Source organism: Euprymna scolopes, chromosome 46 (assembly GCF_053919585.1).
Source record: "Euprymna scolopes isolate OS-2025 chromosome 46, ASM5391958v1, whole genome shotgun sequence".
NCBI classification, from domain to species: domain Eukaryota; kingdom Metazoa; phylum Mollusca; class Cephalopoda; order Sepiida; family Sepiolidae; genus Euprymna; species Euprymna scolopes.
In genome coordinates, this window is record NC_136527.1 from 179,884,756 (window position 1) to 179,894,533 (window position 9,778).

General features: G+C 28.8%; 1 non-coding gene across 1 annotated transcript; it reads left to right on the forward strand.

Moving 5' to 3' along the window:
- Positions 1-7,169: 7,169 nt before the first annotated feature.
- On the forward strand, positions 7,170-7,332 carry LOC145271546 (U1 spliceosomal RNA). Its single transcript, XR_013865956.1, has one exon. It is a non-coding gene; the product is annotated as a U1 spliceosomal RNA (small nuclear RNA).
- The last annotated feature ends 2,446 nt before the right edge of the window (positions 7,333-9,778 follow it).

Genomic DNA, 9,778 nt, shown 5'->3' on the forward strand with positions numbered 1-9,778 from the left:
ACACTTTCTTGAAAGGAAATTATTTAATGCCGAAATCGTAACTAATTCGGTTGGAAAACTACAGTAAAATCTATACATTTATGTTTTATTAGTTATTTCTTGTTTTCCGTATATATTTTTGAAATTAAAGCATATTATTCAAAGTTGTTTAATGATATCCGTTTATTGCTAATTCATTTGAACATAGAAATTATTGTTACTACCTGTGTTTAACTTATCAGCGATTTTTTTTAATCTCTACCTATTGATTAAAAAATAATTTTTAATACACAATTAACATAATAAAATTGTTATTAAATAATTTTTAATAAACACTCCACATAGAAAGGTCATTACAAAGCCTGCTTAAAGGAAAGTGCAGTTTCTCAACCGTGCTAAAAGATTCGTATCATATACATATACAAAGCTAGGATCACCATATGTATTGTGTATTTTTCCGATTATGAATTGTGTATTGTTGTAAATATTATTGTGCATTGTTGCAAATATGTATTGTGCATTGTTGCAAATATGTATTGTGTATTGTTGCAAATATATATTGTGTATTGTTGCAAATATGAATTGTGTATTGTTGCAAATATATATTGTGTATTGTTGCAACTATGAATTGTGTATTGTTGCAAATATATATTGTGTATTGTTGCAAATATGTTTTGTGTATTGTTACAAATATATATTGTGTATTGTTGCAAATATGAATTGTGTATTGTTGCAAATATATATTGTGTATTGTTGCAAATATATATTGTGTATTGTTGCAAATATGAATTGTGTATTGTTGCAAATATGTTTTGTGTATTGTTGCAAATATGAATTGTGTATTGTTGCAAATATGAATTGTGTATTGTTGCAAATATATATTGTGCATTGTTGCAAATATGAATTGTGCATTGTTGCAAATATGAATTGTGTATTGTTGCAAATATGTTTTGTGTATTGTTGCAAATATATATTGTGTATTGTTGCAAATATGAATTGTGTATTGTTGCAAATATATATTGTGTATTGTTGCAAAAATGAATTGTTGCAAATATATATTGTGTATTGTTGCAAATATGAATTGTGTATTGTTGCAAATATGTTTTGTGTATTGTTGCAAATATATATTGTGTATTGTTGCAAATATGAATTGTGTATTGTTGCAAATATATATTGTGTATTGTTGCAAATATGAATTGTGTATTGTTGCAAATTTATATTGTGTATTATTAAGGCCAATATGCCACTCGAGGATAAGGGTTTATAAGCATACAGTGGTCAATGGAACACTGTTGTAGTAATTTTTAGTGGAAATTTGGTACATTTGTTACATTTGAAATTTTTTATACTTATGTTTGACTTATGTTTTTTTACAAAGGAGTCACCATTATTAAGGTCCAGATTCCACTCGAGGATAAGGGTTGATAAGCATACAGTGTTCAATGGAACACTGTTGCAATAATTGTTAGTAGAAATTCGGTAAATTGGATTACTTAAGGGAAACGGCTCATTAAGAACATGTTTAGGTTGAACTTGAAAATGACCATATTATAGTCAGCTGGAAAGCAGGCAACCGGAAGAGTTCCACAGGTTTGTATTCTAAGAAAGAAACTTTGTTCATGGAATCTATGTTTATGTTCAGGCACAGATAAAGAGTGGGGAAATTATTGATAGTGTTTTCAGCTAGACGAGTGTTTCTCGTGAAAGTTTACACTTGTCATGAAAATAATGATAAAGCAAAGACAGGCTGTGAGAAAGAGGTTGCAGGGAAGTCTACTTTTAACTATGTAAAGACATGGCACATGAGTTGGAATAGATACAAAGCTGCAAAGAAGTTACTTACATTTGTAAATATCCTATACCTCTATAAAGCTACCATTCGCCCATGTATGGAGAACTGATGTGACATTTTGGCTGGTGCATCTGCTACTAGTCTATCGCTCCTGGGCAGGGTTCAAAAGAGAGTTGCCAACTTGATAGATCTTGAACTGACATCTAAGCTTCAGCCACTGTCTCATTGACAAAATATTGCATCCCTCCGCTTGTTTTACAAATATTTTAATGGTGGATGCTCTAACGAACTACAAGCTATTGTACCCCCGTCAATGAAAATCCCCCCGACAAACCTGACAAGCAGCAAAGTCCCACCCCTACGCAGAAGAGATCCTTAGATGTATGAAAGCCTTCTACTCTAATTGTTTCTTTCCCAGAACTGATAGACTTTAAAATTCTCTTCTGGCTTCATGCTTCCCCAACTGTACGGGCATGCAGAAGTTTAAGCATAATGTAAACTAACATTTTGCTGCTAAACTCCCTACATAGTACCCTTGCAACTTAGGTCCCTGATAATAGCCCCCTACATTAAAGTGGCAATGTGCCTTGTTTGGTGTAATAAAAAAACTGGTAAAACCAAATAGGAAAACTATGTAAAAAGGTAAATTTATTGGACTAAAGTCGGAGTTGGGTAGTACTCTTAGAAATCCAACTCCGACTCCAACTAAAACCTCCAACTCTTCCTACTTCGCAACACTGGATAAATGTGGACAGACAACTACTAAAAGTAAAAAAAAAAATATTAAAAAAAAACTAAAACAAAAAAAAACAATGAAATACCGAAAAACTATGCTGATTTCGATTGTAAATATTTACAAATTATTTTTTTCTTTTTTTAAGTTTCTGTTAAGTGCTCCTTTTATGTAAACGTAATAAAAGAAATTTATTCTTATTATAAAACCTTACACATTAAATAAAATATCAAAATTCAAACGGAATTCTCCACCGAATCGAATCAAATTATTGTGTTTATGATAAACATTATGATTTAGCGACATAATAGATAATTAGGGACGTAAAACTACATCTAAAAGTTTAAAACAAAACAACGAAAAAAACGAAAAACTATGCTGGTGTAGATTGTAAATATTTACCAATTATTTTGTTCTATATTAAATTTCTGTTAATCGGTGATGGCCAATAAATCAGTCCTCATTTTATGTAAACTTAATTAAAGAAAATTATCCTTATTCTAAGACTTAAAATATTGAATAAAATATAAAAACCCAAACAATTCTCTTGCGAAATATTAGGTAAATGTGGACAGAAAAGTATGTGTAAAAACATTAAAAAACATTTTGTGCTCAGTTGTCTAATAATTCGACAAACTTTGGATCAATTTATTTTGTTTATGGTAAACATTATTTTCTCAGAAATAACGAAAGTAAAGAAACATTTTTTTATAAAAATCTAAATATCAGATGGAATAATCTATTATTAGGAAGATAAGGAAGGGGTGGGTGCTCATTTTCAGTTTTATTTATAAAACAAAATCTTAAATATTTAAATTTTGTGTTTTTCATTCTATTTTTCGGAATATTTTTAAAAAACAAAAAATACATTTTTATCTTATTTTAGTAAAACTACGTTGGATTCGATTGTAAACATTTACCAATTATTTTTTATTTATTAAGTTTCTTTTAAGTGCTCATTTTATGTGAACGTAATAAAAGAATCATTTTATGTAAACATAACAAAAGAATCATTTTATGTAAACGAAATAAAAGAATCATTTTATGTAAACGAAATAAAAGAATTATTTTATGTAAACGAAATAAAAGAATCATTTTATGTAAACGAAATAAAAGAATCATTTTATGTAAACGTAATAAAAGAATCATTTTATGTAAACGTAATAAAAAATCATTTTATGTAAACGTAATAAAAGAATCATTTTATGTAAACGAAATAAAAGAATCATTTTATGTAAACGAAATAAAAGAATCATTTTATGTAAACGAAATAAAAGAATCATTTTATGTAAACGTAATAAAAGAATCATTTTATGTAAACGAAATAAAAGAATCATTTTATTTAAACGAAATAAAAGAATCATTTTATGTAAACGAAATAAAAGAATCATTTTATGTAAACGTAATAAAAGAATCATTTTATGTAAACGAAATAAAAGAATCATTTTATGTAAACGTAATAAAAGAATCATTTTATGTAAACGTAATAAAAAATCATTTTATGTAAACGTAATAAAAGAATCATTTTATGTAAACGTAATAAAAGAATCATTTTATGTAAACGAAATAAAAGAATCATTTTATGTAAACGAAATAAAAGAATCATTTTATGTAAACGTAATAAAAGAATCATTTTATGTAAACGAAATAAAAGAATCATTTTATTTAAACGAAATAAAAGAATCATTTTATGTAAACGAAATAAAAGAATCATTTTATGTAAACGTAATAAAAGAATCATTATTCCATTATCCAAAACCTAAAACATTGAATAAAATATCACAATTGCAGATAACTATTTCTAAATAAAATTTTATATATATATATATATATATATATATATATATATATATATATATATATATATATATATATATATATATATATATATATATATATTAAATACCGAAAAAAAAGTATTGTGTTCAGTTGTTTAACAATTCAACCAACTTCGAATCAAATTTTTGTGTTTATGATAAACATTAGGATTTTCACAGAAATCAAGTAAATTTTACTTAAATAAACACATTTTTAATCACGAAATCAATACTTTTTATTGGATTGCAATAAAAGTAAACGTTTTTTACGTTTAACATTATTTTAAGAATCAATAATTTGGAGGGAGATTGCAGAAAAAAAAAACTATTTCAGATTATTTTAAAAGTTATTGAATGGGATTTTTTTTTTATTTGATTGCAATAAAAATATACTTATTTTAATATTTAAGATTATTTTAAAGTTGTTGAATAATATTGTTGTAAAGTGAAAAAAAAAAAAAAAACTTACCTTCCATTCCAGGAATTTAATACGAAAAAAAAAAAAAAAACGTTTTTCTTTTGTGTCCAACGCAGAAAATTTGTTTGTTAGGATTTCTTAATATAATCTTTAGTAAATTGATACAAATTTTGTTTTGTGTGTCCAATTCATTAAGCAATTAAATATATGAAAATATAAAAGAATCAAAATTAAAAGAAAAAAAACACGATTTAAACGTGAAATTATTAAAAGAAGAAAAAATCAACTGCTTCAGAAGAAAGATCTTATGTTCATCGTAAAACGGTGTAATCATTATTTTGTTCCTCGTGTAAAAGATTGAACATTTCATTATTATTTGGATTAGTCGAACTACTGTTTACATCCAAGATGAGAACAGTAATCCAAATAATCCAAATATAAAAAAATGCAAAACTGAATATTTCACATAAACAATTCAAAAAGGAAGGAATTGAACAAATAGCGAAGTCAATCAAATAACAAAAACTAGATTTGAACCAACAAGAAACAAAACAATAATCACATGATTACATTATGAAAATTGCGACTTGTTTTTATCAGATTCGACCTTAACTTATAATTCCAGACTTTACAGCAATAAGCATAAAACGACTAACGATGAAAGTGTAGTACTTGTTTCTAGTTTTTTTTGTGCATTTCAGCCATGTGTCGCGTTATCACCATTCTGGCTTTACTTGTCATGTTTTGCGCACTCCCATGTATTACCTTCTCCTTTGATAGAGAAGTAACGCAATGTTGTAAAATGTCCCCACTCGCAGATGCGAATATGAGAAAAAATATAACAGAACACAAATCGATACTGAACAACATTCAGATCGCTTTGTAATTTGCTTGCACCCTCTGTGTGTGTGTGTGTGTGTGTGTGTATGTGTGTGTGTGTGTGTGTGTGTGTGTACATAAAACTGTGTGTAACGTACTGAGAAAAATATTTTTCTCAAAAATAAAAGTGAATAAAATTTATTTGTACAAAAATTTGTATACATGATTCTAGTGTATAAAATAATTACACAGAAAAATGTGGTTATTTTTAATTTGTTTTTGAAAGAGCGTTAGCAAATTAGCAGAATAAAAACGTTGGTGTTTTTTTTTTCGTAATTACATTAAAATTGATAAACTATACCTGTTTTTCTTCTGTCATCACAAATATAACTTTTAAAAGTATATTTTATATCATTTACATTAATTATCAGCGTCGTTTGCCTTAGATAATTACCTCGACGACGACGACGACGACGACGACGACGACGACCTCGACGACGACGCAAATTATTCCATGAGATTAACATATGAACAAATTAATATATGAACAAAATAATATATAGCGTCTATTGGCATTTTTTAAATTACTGCTCATGTAAGACTCTTTAGATCATACTTTTTTATTTATTTTTGTTTCATCCGTGCTTTGATATGATTAATGGGTGCTTGTACAGTTTAATCAAGACATCAAAAAATAAAAATATTGAAAAAATATATTGTATGGATTATGTTATGGATTAATTTGATCCAGCAGTTATTTTTTATTTTTTATTTTTTTACCAAGGAAAATCAAATTTTAATGAGATCGATCACGTAACGGCCATCTTTTTTTCGCTTAGGAGAAGGGAAGGGGCCGTCAGGGGAAGATAACTCCAATCACCGCTTAAAGTTTGTCAAATTTTGACAAAATTATTGTTTTGAAACATGAGCAGAAAAATATTTGCATAAATATTTTTATACTTATTTCACATAATTTCTTTGTCCTTTTTTAAATCTTTTTTTCATGTTGTCCTTTGTATAAAGCCACTCTACCCCGTGTCCCTAAATAGCCAAATGGCGATGATAGATCGATTACAATAAATTTGATTTCCTCTGTAAGAAAAAGTACTTGATCAAATTAAGTTCCTTTTTCGGAGAACTTCATTCCATAACGCGTACGTACAATATTACTCGTTTTTTTTCAATATTTTTATTTTTTATGTCTTGATTAAACTGTACAAGTGCCAATCAATGAAATACAAAACTGATTTAATTACATAAATATGTTTTTGGTTTAGTGCTTTGGTTTGAATTCTAAAAGTTTTCATTCGTTTGTATTTGTTCTCATTGAAAAGATTATGAATTTATGTTGTTCACATGTAAACAACCTTGACATTGAATATTACAATAAAATGTAAGTTCCGTTAAGAATTGAGGTATTTTGTGAAAATGTTGGTACGTTTAAATGATAGTAAATTATTTGTTATGAATTGTTGTTATTAGTGAATGAAATGTTGTGATATACTGATATTGGTGAGAATTATGTGGAGGTATTTTAGCTTTTTTATTTGTGTTTGTCGGTGGTTAGTATAGAAGTGTGATATAAAAACTGTGGTGGGTACATAAAAAATTATACTTACCTTATGCAGGGGTAACGGTGATCATTAAGGTTGTTCCCCCAGAGTGAGACCCATCCATTGCACTGCGGTTGGGTTGACCTTTGCGATCGTCCCAAATGTGGACGACTCGGGCGTGCTATTTCTAAGTGTGGGGTCTGCGTTCGCGCTCACCCCGATAATACAATCAAAATCAGAAATCCTTCCCTACTTCTTCCAAGTACCTCTCACTCGTAGGTTTGTACTCCCTCCGCTTAATCTCTGTAATACCAAGCAATACGCCATTTCTCTCGACCAGTTTATTATCCACTTCAATTCCAACGTTCTGATTGTATCTAATTTGCATGTAAATGTAATCAACGTTTAATCGTGAGGAATTCGTCTAGCTGTCGCCTACAGCTCCTGAAATTGTCTTCTTTCGATATACAGTGTGGACATAAACCCTGTTACAAAATTTCTGAACTATTTATTATGATAATATTAAAATAAATTGACAATTTAATTGTCATTATATGATAATGTAATGTATGATTTCTAATTTTTTTTAGAAACAAAAGATGTTAATTTTAAAACAATGTCTGTTGAATTGGAGAGAAGATTAACCATAGAGCAACACGAGAATTTGCATGTAAATTGTAATGATAGCGCTGCTCTAGCAGTATCAGAATTTTTGTAGGAATTTTTGACATCCCTAACACGAAACTGCGAATACAATATAAAAATCTCCTAATTTCTCTGTTAAAAGTGGGTTATTTATTTTCTTTATGGATTATACTTCCAAAATAAACTATTACAGTTGTTTTAAAAGTAATAGAATTTTTTTTTAAAAAACAGTAATGAATTTTCCGAACTCAATATTTTTCAATTTTTAAACTTTAAAAATCTATCAAAATTTTTCTATTGATTCTATTTTTACGATATTTTCAGGGTCAATGTGAAATTTTATGTTCTTTCCAATAAACCGAATATAATATTTTAGACAAACGTTTTTTTTAAAATTTACGCCCCCCCCAAGTGTCACCCATTTTCAACTTTCTCTTAAAAAGTAAATAATTAATTTATGTCGGAGAGTTTTATATATCACAAATTGAAGAGAAAAGGTCAATAAATAATATATTCAAATTTAAAACAAAAAAAAATCCCTTTTTTAGAAATTTACCTGTAAAGTCCGAAGTTTAAAACCTTATTTTATAAGAAGAACACATTGTTTATTTTTGTCTTTTTTTTAATGAAACCTTGGTCCTTGCTCCTTTAATTGAAAAAATAATTAGGGCTTGAATTACATTTTTCGAGGAGTTATAAGCTTGGAAAGACAGGGGGTCGAATAATTCACGCCTCTCATTTTGAAATGTCTATTAAAAAGTAAATAATTAATTTATGTCAAATAGTTTTATATATCACAAATTGAAGAGAAAAGGTCAATAAATAATATATTACAATTTAAAACAAAAAAAAACCGTTTTTAGAAATTTACCTGTAAAGTCCGAAGTTTAAAACCTTTTTAAAAAAAAACACGTTGTTTTTTTCTTTTTTTTATTTAATGGAACCTTGGTCCTTGCTCCTTTAATTGAAAAAAAAAATTAGGGTTTGAATTACATTTTTCGAGGAGTTATAAGCTTGGAAAGATGGGGTGCAATTATTCACTATTTTCACGAAATTTCTGACACTGCTAGCGCTGCTCTTGTTAAAGAGCATCTCTCCCCCCCTCTCTGGCTTTCTTACTCTTTCTATTTTCTCTCTGTGTGTCTCTATTAGAGAATAGAGAAAGAGAGAGGGAGAGAGAGAGAGAGAGAGAGAGAGAGGTGAATAACGTGGACAGTGGACACGTTTGCAAAAGAAGGGTCAGCTGACCAGATGACGTGGTATCATGTGATGAGGTTAGCTGATTCTTGCTTGGCAGTTGGGTTTTCGGGTGTTGAATAAGACAGACGGCTTTTCAGCTGTCCCCCCCCCCTGGGCTGGGGAGGACGCTGACGTGTATCATCAAACAAGCAAGGTTCACCTCCATTCTGTGTCGACCTTTGGAAGGTGAATAAAAACTATAAAACCATTTCATCGTCTTGGAGTGAATTCTTCATCCAACAGGCCAGCTCCCCTCCAAGAGACAATGAAAACCAGAGGAACAACTGACGACACATGAATAAAGGTATGTTAAGAAATACATGTACACAAGCACACACTCACGAAGACATCAAAAATAAAACCATTAGAAACTACACAATCTCCTTGACAAAATCTCCTTTATGACTCCCCCGAATATATAACATATTCGTTTTGGTGCTCGTGACTAAGTCGCATCACCGATGCGATAATCGAACCTGTGTTTAAGAAAATACAACGTGGAAGCATGGAGATTTAGTGTCAAGAAAAAAGAAATAGACTAAAAAAAAAAAGAAAAAAAAAAAGGACAAGAAAAAACAATAAAATGTATGAAAAAAAAAAGAAAAAGAAAGAACAATAAAAAAAAATAGAAATCAACACACACACAACGTAGGGTCCATTAAAACACTAGGCGAATTAGAAAAATAATTAAGAAAAAAAAAAGAAAAAAAAAGAAAAGCAATACACACGTACAACCTTTTCACGAAGAAAGAAAAGGAAGACATACAGACACACAGATGTAAA